We start from the raw sequence: 14,510 nt of genomic DNA, 5'->3' as shown, positions 1-14,510 counted from the left end.
GAAGGGAATGCACACTGATGGATCATTGGTGGAATTGCTGGCCAGCCTCAAGGTAGGAACGGGTGTATTGATATGGCTGCCTCAACTCCTGAGAGACTTAGGCTGGTAAGGTACTATAAGGGTGCCTCAGGTCCCAAAGGAGCTGGATTGAAAATAGAGTATGCTGTCTTAAAAAGAAATAAAAAAAAGAAAAGAAAAATATAGAAAAAAACAGAAATAAAAACATATATAAAAGTAGAAAAATGAGAAAAATCGAGCATTAGTGTAAGATCACTGGAAGCTCAGGCCTCCAGAATCTTTTCCCAGGACTGCAGCCACCCCAATCACCATGAGGAGGCTGAAATTTGATGCAAACAGCAAGAGGCTTTAATGAAAGGTAGACTTGTATAAACAGGCTCTCTCAGCATGCAGGCTAGAGAGCAGCCCAGGCCTTCAGGCTCAGGCGTTTTAAGGCAAAAACCATAAGCTTAGGGAGAGGCCTTGACTCTCTGTCCATTGAAAATGTGACCAGAGTCATAGGTTCCTACGAAACCCTTTGTCTTCAGGGGAGGCCTGGGAATCAGATAGCCTCTGCAGTTGTAAAACATGCAGACCTCAGGATGTGCTAACTAATGGTAGCTATCTCTTTGTTTCACAGGGACCCTTAATTGTTAATGATTGACACATTGGCCCGTGGGGCAATCTGTTTCCTTCATAAGCCCCTCGGGGAGGGTGGTCATCTGGGATTTCTTGGTACCCAGTTATCTTATGGTCTTGTAAGTGAGTAATTGCTGGTGGCTGGTAAATTCCAGGCACGAAGTCATAGTAGTAGCCTTGGTCAGTTTCTGGGCTATATTTCTTTGCTAATTTTTAAGTTTTTCATTAGGAAATAAAAATGACATGAATGGGTTTATTGGGATTTGTTTAGATGTCAGACCAACAGAAACTTTAGTTAATATCTTATTTCTTCAGTGAAAGCAAGGCATAGGGAGGAAGAAATACACAGAACCTTTTAGAGGTTGCTTTGGACAGGTCAGGAAGGGCACTGGGTCTGACAGAGTACCAATAAAAGAGAAAATAGGGAACTAGATTTGTGCCGGAGATGCAGGAGAGAGAAGCAGCTACAGATGATCTACAGAGGGCAGAAGGCAAGCTATAGGCCAAGGTCAGAACTTAGAAAACTTGCAGCCTTGGGAAATGCCCCTGTGGCTGATGCCAGTCAAATGTTTGAAAATGCTATTAATACAGCCATTCAGAAACTGTTCTGAGATCTTATAGAGAAACAAAGGCAACATAGGTAAATTTGGATGTGTTCAAAATTTGAATGCTCATAATGCAAGAATTGGCTGTAACTGCTGTGTTATGAGAGATTTCAATTAGGGATTTTTCAGTTCAACAAACTGATCATAACCTAGACAAAAGGAGAAATGTGAGATACATGCAAGTTATAAATGTTTGGTGTGGCCACACCTGAAACTTTGATATATATATATATATATATATATATATATATATATATATATATCAATCAAATTGATATATATATATATATATATCATTCAAATATATATATATAATTGTGAATGCATGAATGCTGACAAAAGGAACTGCTTAAATTGCCTTGGATATGATTTGCCTCAGATATAGTAAAATAGCTACCAATGTCTTAACAGGAGTGGTTGATGATATGAATCCTCAAAGTCAGTTGGTGAAAAAGTAACAGAAGCCTGTAGTGTTGATTTAAGGGCAGGGGAAATCTGTGGATGATTATATAGAATTTGGCAGAGGAGAAGACACAGAAATCATCCTAAATTTTTATAGTTGTAAAGGGAAATCTAGAAAGTAAATGTTGACACATGATTTGATAAAGGTTTTTGAGAAAAAGCCTCAGGAGACAGCTGCCTGTTAGATTCACAGCCTGAGTGTGTCAGCTAAGATGCAAATGAGGCCTTGTCAGCTATGGGGGCTTCAAAGCTTAGATCTGCTTTGAAAACTTTCTGCTCAGAAACTTTATATAAATCTCAGAAATTGCTTGTGTAAGACCCTCGGAAAGCCCAGGCTTCCAGAATCTTAGCCCAGGCCACCCCAATCACAGAATGGAGGCAAAAGCTTGATGAAAATTGCATGAGGCTTTATTGTAGTTTAACGAGCTAACCCCATGTTAGCTAGGGTCTTTGATCCACCCACCATGACAGATGGCTAGCAAAGACAGTTTGAAGCCGCTGCACACAGGTCTTTATAGGGCAGCATAAGTGGAGTGTCTAGGGGTATGCACAGGCTCAGGATTGGTGTGCATCCAGGCTTGGAGGGTTTGCCCTGTGTTGATTGGCCAACTGGTTGTTATGGCACATAGGCCCTCCCAGAGTGGTTGCTATGCTCTCTACGTCATTGCTGTGCGCTTGTCCATAAAGCACACCCAGGGTCGTAAAGCATAGCACCACCAGCTAACTTCTGATTGGTTCCTTGTCACGAGACAGGCATCTGACTTTCTGGTGACTAACTTCTGATAAGTTCCTTGTCACGAGACAGGCATCTGACCTCTAAGTGACCAAGGCAGGTTTATGGCAAGCACGTGTTCGGCTGTTATGGCTGCCGAAAGGGAAGCTGATCCCTTCATTCCCCCATTTTCTTTTTTGGAAATTCCAATCATGGAATTGCTGTCTCTCTAGCATCCCCATCAGGGAGTGATAGATATTGGCATCCCCATGTAAGGGAGTTCCTTTTGACTTAGCATTTTAACCAGGGAAAAAGGGCGGCGAAATTCTTTTCCAATCTGCTTCCTGCTGACTTTGGGATGAAGTTAGGGACCCCAAGCAAAAGGAATTTAGGCAATGGGGAATTCATCAGGAGCTTCTGGTTAGTAGACACTGTTGTAGAGACGGGGTGTCCACATCAGCTGGACTGGTTCACATCCACAGCAAGTCCAGGGCTCCCAGTCTACTTAGAACAGCCTGTAGTCAGCAACTGATACTCAGATGTCTGCCAGAAGCAGAAACCTGTTTAAGACATGTTTAAACTAGGAACAGAGGTTAAAACTTATTTACTGAAGCCCACAGTGCAGAAAAAGCAGATATCTGGATATCTGTTCAAACAGCAGGAACATATTTATAACTTTGAGTCCTAGCAAAAACTACAGATTTGGGCTATAAGCATGTACATTTTTCTTCTGTCCAGAGAGCCAGGTATGAATTGGACAGGGGTGCCTTTGGCCTGATGAAAAGCCCTTTAAGTTTGTACTTAGATGACAACCAAAATAAACTTAAAAACCTTGAGCTTGTGCCTGAACAGTAGATAGTCATCACTTTATCAGCTAACATACTGACTAGTCTATAGTGGATCTGACTGCCTGATGCTGTCAAGCTGACAACCAGTAATATTTCAGAGATCTGAGAAGGGTATATTTTACCTGAATCTACTAAAAAGTGACAGAAGCCAGTTAGAAGCCAGTCCATATACAGTTAGCCATACCCAAGTTTCTCCATTACCGCTGGGGGCAGATGTCTCAAAGAACAGCAATCTTTGCCAGGCCTATAAGGTGAGAGGTTTTTTTCTTCTCTGTGGAAGAGGGACATGGAAAAGACTGACCTTGTTTTGTCTAGGCAAAGGGATACAATCAATTTCCAGTGTCCAGCAGCTTTGTCCACAGTCTCGGCTAGGTCCTGGCAGGTGCCTCATAATCTTTGGAGACTTTGGGTCACTGTCAGGATCTGGCAGTCTGTCTGACATTATAAACTTTAAAGATAACAATTTAAATGCCATATTCTGAAGATCTCTGAAGCATTAGAGGTCTGGTTGTCTGTTTTAGTTACTTGCCTTAAGCACACAAGAAGCATACAGGGGCTAGGTAAAGTCTTATTTCTGTAATTAATTTTTAGTCTGACTGTAACTGGTTTTAACTTAGTAAAATATTTGGAACTTAGCACAGCTGAACTTAAAACTGCATAGAGCTACCTTATATTCCTTAAACAGTAGCTTAACTTCTTTCTGAGGCAGGGTTTTTCTGTGACTTTGGAGCCTGTCCTGGAATTCGATCTGCCGGACCAGGCAGGCCTTGAACTCATAAAGATCCATCTGCCTCTTACTCCCGAGTGCTGGGATTAAAGGTGTATGCCACCAACGCCCTAAACTTAAAGGCGTGTGCCATCAACACCCTGATTTTAAAGGTGTGTGCTACCAACATCCTAAACTTAACTTCTAAAAAACAAACTGTAACATCTTATAATAGATCAGCATCTTTCACAAAACAAGAACTTTACATTGTCAGGCTTTGCTTAAAAATAATTCTAAATTGAAGCTCTTTAAGTACAAACATTAATAAAAAACAAACATTTTAAAAAACTGGTTTTAAAAAGAAATTTAAATTCCCTTAAGGTCTTTCTGTAATATATAGAAGCATTAACATTTTAAATCTTAACTAAAAAACTTGTTTCTTAGATGGTACCTCTAATTTCCATGTGGTCACCTTTAGTCAAGATGGCGGTTTAAGTATCCTTTTTTTTAACTTTAGTAAAATGGCTACCAGTCAGCCATGTGACCAGTTTGCCCTGTGGCTGGCTACAAAATGGCCGAAACTTGCACCCTTTGCTTAACAGAACTTAGGTTATACCAGGAAATAGAACATTTTAAAACAAGTATACATAAATTACTTGAGAAATAAACAGGACTTTTAAAACAAAATTAGCTTAATATGGTTAAAATTTTAACTTATATTACCAATTTTAAAATTTACTATTTGCAGACATGAGAAACCATAACAGTTTACAGTTTACATTTTTCTCTGACTTGTAACAACCTTTTCTCTGACCTTCAACAACTTTTCTCTGACCTTCTACGACTTGCTTTAACCCTCTATAACTTCCACAACTTCCTATAAACATTCTTAGACAAATTTCTTTTTTTTCCTTCTTTCTCTATTACTTTAGTCTCCTACATTTTCTCTCATTTCTTGGTCAACATATACTCTTATCAAAGTCTTTAAGGTTTTTTTTTTTTTAATAACTTTAAGGCCGTTTTTTAGAACATCCAGATCAGGACAGATGGTTCACCCGCCTGAGCAAGTTCCATGTGCTCAGGGAAGAGAACTGGGGGGAGGGGGTGCTGCTGGTAATCCCAGACCCTCGGCCAATGCAGGGGTGGGAAAGAGACCCCTGCAGTCCCCCTGCATACTATGTATGTAGAGCACAAAGAAGGCTGGGCAGCTAGGCAAATGGCAGGGACCCACGGGACCAGCAGGTGGGGATAGGGAAATGCTCACCTACATCGGCCAGGCTCAGCTGTAAGGGCTGCAGCAGCCTTTTGAGTTCAGAAAAGCAGCCTCGGGGGACTCCAACACAACACATTCTAACCCGTGACACATGGCAGAACTCCTTTCCCGTGCCAAGTGCTTAGGGCAACAAGAAAAGACCCCTGACCCATGCATGCCACGTGCGTGGGCAGTAGGGACAGAAAGAGATGCTTGACAAACACACAACACAAATGTGAAACGTGGACAGACAGTACAGTAACACAGACTAGGGTCCTATTCGGAATTTCAGATGACTTGCTCCCAGCAAGTCCCTGTCCTACAGATTGGGCGACCCGCTTGGGTCCCCTTAAAGATGGACCAGGCAACTTGCTCCCAGCAAGTCCCTGTCCTACAGATTGGGCTACCCGCTTGGGACCCCTTACAGATGGAGCAAGCAACTTGGTCCTGCCAAGTCCCACTCCTACAGACTGCAGAAGCTGTCATCTGAACCTCCGCCCTAAACAATTCTTGTACAGAAACCATACAGAAACAAAGACTGGAAAATAAAGTTACCTAGTATGGTGCCATGTGACTCAACAAAAGAGGGTGTCATAACTGACTAACTATGGTCCTTAACGTCCGTCCAGTGGTCAAAAGTCAGACTGAGGGGGATTGGTTACGGTCAGTCCCATCATCAAAGTAAGACAAAATAAGACAAAAACAAACCCAAGACACACAGACAAAAACTATCAGATATCTGTCTGCACATAGACAGACAAAACCACTCCAGAAATACAGATGGCCAGGAGGACGGATAACTTCCCCAATCCAGGAGAACTACCGTACCCTCAACGACTCCCAGATGGGAATGTCCCAAGCGTTCCTGGAACGTCCCAGGAAGACTTTCTGGAACGTCTTCCAGGGTGGCAGTTGGTGATCTCCCAAGCACGTCTACTGATCACACTCTATCTCCTCCCGAGACCGGAGCTCTTATCTCTTCCTGAGACACGAGCGACTGCAAAGCACAGAACCAGATTTCAGCCGGCACAAAAACACAAACACAGACAATACAGGGTACCCACTTACCTCCAAGATCGACTCCATTCAGGTGAGGGGTGGTCGCAAATCCCAGACGAGCCCCCAAATGTAAGACCCTCAGAAAGCCCAGGCTTCCAGAATCTTAGCCCAGGACCGCAACCACCGCAATCACAGAATGGAGGCAAAAGCTTGATGAAAATTACATGAGGCTTTATTGTAGTTTAACGAGCTAACCCCATGTTAGCTAGGGTCTTTGATCCACCCACCATGACAGATGGCTAGCAAAGACAGTTTGAAGCCGCTGCACACAGATCTTTACAGGGCAGTGTAGGGGAGTGTCTAGGGGTACGCACAGGCTCAGGATTGGTGTGCCTCCAGGCTTGGAGGGTTTGTCCTGTGTTGATTGGCCAACTGGTTGTTATGGCACATAGGCCCTCCCAGAGTGGTTGCTATGCTCTCTATGTCATTGCTGTGCGCTTGTCCATAAAGCACACCCAGGGTCGTAAAGCATAGCACCACCAGCTAACTTCTGATTGGTTCCTTGTCACGAGACAGGCATCTGACTTTCTAGTGACTAACTTCTGATAGGTTCCTTGTCCCGAGACAGGCATCTGACCTCTAAGTGACCAAGGCAGGTTTATGGCAAGCATGTGTTCGGCTGTTATGGCTGCCGAAAGGGAAGCTGGTCCTTCAGAGCCAGGAGAGGAGCACAATGTGTGTTAGGAACTGCAAAACTATCTGCTCTCTGCTACCAAGCATAAATATAAACATGGCTGCTTCTTTGTCACTCTCCAAATGGGATACAAAAGTGTCTGCTAATTCACCATGACTGAGAAGGAAATTTCGGGGAACCATTCAGACCAGAAAGATAAACACATTACAAAACTCTGCTTCTGTCCTGCTCAAGGCACTGCCATTGGATCCTTTGGCAGTGCCTTCTGAAGTAGTGTGTCTTCATTGTAAACCAAACATTGAGGAATACAATGCATGCTTTATACCTGGAATGATGGCAGAAGAAATAATGCCAGCATTACCCTCTAATAATAGCATAGCTGTCAACTAATTAAATCCTTCTGTATCTATTCATATTCTAAAAGGAAGAAAACTCCTTGAAAGTCCATCCCAACAATGGCCATCTCATTCTCCTCTGAGCCTGCTGCTCATCCCTTTGTTTCTTATCAAGGCTCAAGAAACAAACTCTACCAGATTTCAGTAGCAATAAACAGGATCATTTGTTGTATCCAAGGGTCAAGATCTAGAATGCTAAGGGACATATATCAGTCAAAACATTTTTCAAAAGAGAAATAAATGAATACCTTTATATTGAATCAAGATACTACAAAAATATAGGTTGGGGTTTTCAGGCATTTATTGCAGAAGTCTATCTGTTTAACTGGTGTATTAGTTTTTCAGGTCTGAGCGGGCCAGAGATGTGAGCATCTCCTTTCTTAGGAGTGTCTAATGCAAAGCTTCCGCGGACTTGGGTACCATAGACAAAGCCATCTCCATCTAAGTTCATCCAACATCTTCAGCTATCCCCAAATGATTGACAATGATGATATCCACATATGTTTCCCATCTTCTTCTGATCATTAAAAACTAAGTTTCTCTTTAGCACAAGCAATTGAGAGCAACAAGCTTACAGATATAATTATAAAATAATGCAAGACCAGAGACAACCCTTTATCCTAGAACCTTTTATTTTTAAATTAAATTATATCTCACAGGAAAAACACTGAACTATTTCAAACAATAACAAAGCAACAAACAAAACAAATCCTCATGTGGGTGTCTGTGCTTTTCCAAAGGGTCCCTAGCATACAATCTCCAATAGTTACAGCCCTCATGTCTCAAGAATCACAGGAATGTGAACCATGCCTGTTATGATGTTCTGGACCCTGTTAAGTGCCAAATAATAAACTTTTTCTCTGGCTTTGTAAGCAACTAGTCCATTCTGCTATTGTAGCATAAAAGAGCACTTGATTCAATAAAACTTTATTTATGGAAGCAAAGGACAAGCTATATCTGGCCTCTGGGTGGTAGTTTGTTAGCCCTTGTTCTATGATTCTGTGTATCCTTCAGGCTCAGAGTACCTTGAAAGAGCCAGGAGGTCCTACTTCTGTATGGTCTTTTCCACTACTGCTTTACAGTCTTGGAAACATAGGTTTTGTCAGAGTCTTTGTTGATATTTCAGCAAAGCATCAGTTGATTCAGGCACATGGCCTCCTGAGCTATTACTGTCCTGACTCTTTTATTTACACTGCTTGCTTTGATCTACACAGGGAGTCAAAGCCTTAAGGCACTCCCAAGTATCCTCCTCACATAAGATTATACAAGGCCACAAATGCCTTTTGGTGCTTTCCTCATCTCTGAACCCCTCCTCCACAATCCCAGTTTCTCAGTCCTTTTATTTCCTCCCTTCCTTTACCAATGTTTTGCATCCAGAAAATATCTTCTTTAAAAAAAAAAGGAAAAATCATTCCTTGTGCCTCCCAACGTCCACAAAGAGAGGCATCTCTATATTAGCTGTCACTTTAAAACACCAACCCAGCAATACACACACACACACACACACACACACACACACACACACACACACTCACGTGCATTACACACTAACACGTTAATAGAATTACAGAGATGAGAGATTGTGCGGGAATAAAAATTAGTTCCTTCAATTTCTGGTGCATTCCTTCAGATATAAACAAGCAACCGGGGCAAAGGAAAAGCATTTGTTTATGAAAGCCTGCTGCCTGAGCTGAGTTCTGGGCAGGAAGGCCACCCATGTCAGCTCAGGACCCGGAGTCCACCCTGCGCCCCCTCGTGGGAGGCCCAGGGAAACAAAGATCAGGTCCACCCAAATGTACTAAGAGCAATGACAGTCTCTAGGTCTCTGTACCTTGAAGGCCTTGCTCTTCGGAAGTCGGTGTGTGCATGGTCAGGGGGTACTGCTCAGGGTCGCTGGATACCACTCCCTGCAGCCAGATATGCTCCGTGCCCACACATGTGGCTTTGCAGAAACAGCAGCTAGCATAGTCAGAGCTACACTTTCAAAATGCCTGTTTCACTTTGTGTTTCCTAAAATATTTGAGACATTAGTTAGGTGTGCCCCCCGAATCCTCTGGGGGACACTCCACTGCTTCCTAGAGCGAGCCCCATCTCCTGGGGCTCCTATGTCACTCAGCTAAGGGTGGCAGGTTGCACTTGCTTAAGCAACCTGGCAGGAAGAAATACAGCTCCCATGGGAGCCTAGCTTGGGCTGACACTCTTAGCCCAGTAAGGCTTCCCTTTGGTTCCGGCTACTGTCGCCAGGGGGTGCCCTTCTCCACTGTTCTTAGCTTCAGGATCCCTAGATAACCTCTAGCACTTGGAATTTTCAGTCAAAACACTTCCCGGAACTGGGAGAGGGTTGATTTTATCCATTCTTTTTTGAAGCCCCTCTGAAACGGGCTGATTCTTATCAGTTCTTCTTCGAAGCCCCTCTGAACTTTCCAACCTCTGGGTGGTAGTGCTCCAGCCCAGCTCCAGCCTAGAATTCTCCTTGAACAAGGCAAGACCAGACAGGATCATTTACTGTCCTTTCCTACGTCTAATGTTTACTGAAATTGCTCCCTGAAGCGGATTCATTCGCAGACAGTAACATTTCAAAGAGGAGAGTTAGTTAATACCTAATTGATTCTTACAGGAAAGGCCTTGGGCTTCCAGCTTCATAGAGGGGGTAGCATCTTAGCGACACAGGGGAGGGCGGATCCTTCTGGATTTAAATCCCTGGGATTTAAATTGAAAGTGAGGCTCAACAGGCCCAGAAGGTGGTTCAGCAGGTTAAATCCCTTGAGTTTAAACTAGATGACCTAAATTGGGACCTCAGTTCAATCCCAGGGAAGCTAAGGACCAACTCCTGCAAGTTGTCCTCTTACCTCCTGATAATGGATGGATGCATGGATGAAAAATAAATGTAATTAAAAATCCTTTCGATGAAATGAGGGTTCCAATGCTAGGCTAGGCAGTAGCTCAATGGCAGAGCTCTTGCTCAAGTCCCTGGCTTTTATCCCATGAACTGAAAAGCAGAAGGGGGCGGGGCTGAGTCCCTGGCTTTAGTTGTAGTAGTGATGCATCTCAAATGTCATCTTAAGAATCCATCATACCGTTCTCTGTTGCCCAGTGGTTAAACCCTGTCACCAGATTACACATCTGCTCTTACCAGTTTCATCTCCATCCTAAACTGAGTCAGGATATTTCTATGGGATCTCTGTTTTGGTAGACAAAACTATTGTTTCCCATCCTGTAAGCATTGTTGTATTTATTGTTCCATATGGGTTTTTTTTTTTTTCAGCCTTTCGGCATGTTTTTGAGAGAGGATTTTCAGAGAGGAATGTAATCTTCATTCTGTGGGGAGAGATTCAGCTTCATGTCAAGGGTTTGAAACAAAACAAAACAAAACAAAACAAAACAAAACCTCTGCTGTGTTAAACAGGGCAAGCCAGATACTTTATGGTGAGTGATCAAAATAGAGTATCACAGAATCAAGGGAGTCAGGAGCTTGTAGGTAAATAGAGAAAATGGGAGCAGAGGCAGCCATATAAGAAGGTAGGTCAGTGTAAGTAGAGGTGAGACTGTCTGAGGGCAGTGGGGTATGAGGGAGATTATGTTCAAATCCCAGTGTATACTTTCATGCAAATCACCTTATGTAACACTGTAAATTCTTTTTTTAATTCAACGAGGTTGTCAGTAAAGAATACATAGAGCAGAGCTGGGAGAGAAAGAAAACTACAAGAGATGAAAACACATGAGCATGATCATCCTTGGAACAAAGTCAGTCAGATGCATAACTGGGGTCAAGAAGTGAAAGACAGGGCTGGAGAGGTGGCTCAGAGTTTAAGAGCACTGACTGCTCTTTCAGAGGCTGTGAGTTCAATTCCCAGCAACCACATGGTGGCTCACAACCATCTTGAATGAGATCTGGTGCCCTCTTCTGGTGTGAAGATATACATGGAAGCAGAATGTTGTATACATAATAAATAACTAAAATCTTTTATAAAAAGAAGGGAAAGACAACTGGATATTGGTGTGCACACCTTTAATCCTAGCAATCAGGAGGCAGAGGCAGATGGATCTCTCTGAATTTGAAGCCAGCCTTGTCTATAAGAGCAAGTTCCAGGACAGGCTCCAAAGCTACACAGAGAAACTCTGTCTCAAAGACCAAAAGCCAACCAAGCAAACAAACAAAAACACCAAAAAGAAGTGAAGGATAAGGCCAGGATATGTGGCTCATTGGTTAAAAGCACTGGCTGCTCTTCCAGAGGACCTGGATTCGATTCTCAGCACCCACAGGGTGGCTCACAAATGCCTCTAACTTCAGATCCAGGAAATCACCTCTTCTCTTCAGGCTTCCATGGGCACCAAGCTCCCAGGCAAAGCACAGACATGCATACATACATGAAGGCAAACTCATACACACAGTATTTAAAGAGACAGATTAGAAGCAGTATTTGAGGAGATCATGAGTGGCTTCAAAACTGCTAAAATATATCAAATTGCAGATTCAATAAGCCCCACAAGCCAACAAGGAGAAAGTAAAAATGCTTACCAGGTTTATCATAAAGAAAGCAGCCCCAATCCTGTGCCCCACACATACCATTTAATCTGTCTTTTTTGTTTCCCAGAGTTACTGCTCTTCAGTAGTAGGGCCCAGGTAGGCACCAAACACTAAGGAATTACAGCCAGGTCTGGTGTTCCTGTTTTCCACTTAGAGTAGTTCACTGAGGACATTGTGAGGTTTTGTTCATAAAGAACAGTTCCAGGAAGAAAAGAATGAGGAATGTTAAGAAACATTACAGAAGTACTTGTTGCTGTTCCCAGCTTTCTATCTCGGCTATCAACAGTAACATCTTAGTGCCTCTCTCAAGTCAGCTCAATGACTGTAATTGTGCTTACTGATAGTAAGTAGCTTAGCAATGTGTTGTTTCCTTCCTAAAAAACAATTACCAGATAGAAGAAATCCTCAATCCCAGTGTATTAGGATATCTGATAAAATATGAGCAAAGGGTTTACAAATGATTTATTGGAGTTTACTAGAACAGTAATGTAAATATGCTTAATATATGAAATTAAGCTGCTGAATTTCTGAATTGGATTCTTAGAGAGAATATTTCTTAGGCAATCCTCACCTAAGGACCTTGCTATTGTGTAGGTCTGTCTGAGTGAGGCTTGACTCTTACATAAGCCCCAAAGATGTCAGCCTCTGGCCTGAGGACCACTCCTCCAAGAAAAGTACCCGTTTTCCAGGACAGTCATGAATGAGGTTCAACCGAAATGATGATTTTCTTAAAACATGAGGTGTGTCTGTGTGTGTGTGTGTGTGTGTGTGTGTGTGTGTGTGTGAGAGAGAGAGAGAGAGAGAGAGAGAGAGAGAGAGAGAGAGAGAGAGAGATTTTTTGGTTTTTGTAACTTTGATTATGTGGTTCTTGAATAAGACAGTTGTAAATGATGTCATGTCTCAATGTTAGACATTTATACTCTCCAGTTAGTCTCAGGACATCCAAAGAATGGAGAAATGAAAAAAATCAATGCATACTTGGAAAAGCTGAGATTCAAACAGAAAAAAATCTATTGAAATTGCATGGCCTCCATAGGATGGATGGGATTATTAGTGTGTGTCTCAGGAGCGTGAGACCTTAGCAAGTGCTGAAAGGAGAATGAAGAGGCCATGGAGAGATCATCGCTTATCCACAGAGTCCAATGTTATAATGGGGTCAGTGGGAAAAGGAGGTCCAATCCCACTTAACTCATACCTTACTGCTCTGAGTTTTGTTTCAGAAAAGTTGTTGTGGTGGTGTGTGTACTAAATGAGAGAGTTATTAATAATGCTTGTCCACAGAGATAACAAGAGCGTCATCAGATGCCAAAATTGCCCTCTAAACTCCCAATTATTCCGTATTCTGCTGCTTCTCTCTAGGCAAGCAGGGATTGGGTAAGGGGACTTCCGGAAATGGAAAGGCCTAGGAAGAGGGCATGAAAAGGCCACACACCCCTTTCCTGGGATAGAGAAGGGGGAGACAAACTGTGAAGTGGTGGTTGAGAGTAGAGTAACCTGACTGGTCAAGGGATCACCCTAAGATTCTATGAAGGCTGGGGTGTGGAGTGCTGAAACAGCACACCAGAGGGTAGGAATGGGAAGAAAAGAGGGCTGTTTCCGGGTGGATACATCCCAACAAGTTCAACCTGTTCAGTGTAAATGAGTATCAGATGCATAAGTTAGAACTGAGGAAGAAAGAAATAAGTGGGAACATGCTTAATTGTATGCTTTTGGGAATTCTGTAAATTCTCCAATTCTTGGAAACTTGGGACATACTAAATATAATCCTGGAACTGACCTAGCAGACTACAGTTGGAGGAAGTTACAATTATTTCCTTTCTCCATTCCCAGGGCTCACGGACTCAGCAGGGACCCTATTGGAGAAGCAGGTTGGCTTCAAAGGGCCATAATCTGTTGCATTTCACTCATTTCCTTGCAAAGGTCTCAAAGATTTGACCCAGTCTCTCCTCTCTCTAATTCCTCATCTATAATGAAATGAACACTACAAATAAAACACTAGTCCATTCTCACTTTTCTGTCTTCTCTGCATTTTGTTTGCTTTTAAACCATGGGCTGCTCTTCAGATGATAGCATGGCAACAGAAAACCACCAGAAATGTGAATTATAGTGTGACTGAGCCTGGGGGGATCATGTTAAGATGTAGCCACCAGGGAGGGAGAGGGAACTGGGATTGACATGTAAAACAATCTTGTTTCTAAATTAAATAAAAAATAGGAAAAAAAGAAGATGTAGCCACCATTCCTCTCAGTTTTAAAATATCATATAAACGTATAATATAAACACAAACTCCTCAATAACAATCTATTTTTTTGCATTTTTTTATTAAATTATTAATATTTTCACATGTACTTTCCCTCTCCCTCTCCCTCCCCCATCCCCATTCCTTCTCCCCCACCTCCAACCTACCCCCCACCCCATCCACCCGCCACTCCCCAGGCAGGGTAGGGCCCCCAACCAGGGCTCCACCAAGTCCACCAAATCTTCCTGTGCTGGGCCTAGGCCCCTCCCCATGTGTTCAGAGACAGAGCGAATCCCTTCAAGTGGGATGGGCTCTCGAAGTCCCTCCCACCCACCAGGGCAAAATGCCAGTCCACCTCCAGAGGCTCCCAGGAGTGCAGGGGCCTCCCCATTGGCATCCATGATCAGGGGGCTGGATTAGTCCTGTACTGTCCT

General features: G+C 42.9%; 1 long non-coding RNA gene across 1 annotated transcript; it reads right to left on the bottom strand.

Annotated features, from left to right (window-relative positions):
• Nucleotides 1-2,616: 2,616 nt before the first annotated feature.
• On the bottom strand, nucleotides 2,617-9,831 carry LOC118238531. Its single transcript, XR_004769004.1, has 3 exons — nucleotides 9,141-9,831; nucleotides 6,050-6,218; nucleotides 2,617-2,958 (listed from the first exon to the last, which is right to left on the bottom strand). It is a non-coding gene; the product is annotated as an uncharacterized LOC118238531 (long non-coding RNA).
• Nucleotides 9,832-14,510: the final 4,679 nt, after the last annotated feature.

Source organism: Cricetulus griseus, chromosome 3 (assembly GCF_003668045.3).
Source record: "Cricetulus griseus strain 17A/GY chromosome 3, alternate assembly CriGri-PICRH-1.0, whole genome shotgun sequence".
Lineage (NCBI taxonomy): Eukaryota > Metazoa > Chordata > Mammalia > Rodentia > Cricetidae > Cricetulus > Cricetulus griseus.
The sequence above is the reverse complement of the archived record's forward strand: the minus strand, read 5'-3'. Positions and strand labels throughout refer to the sequence as shown.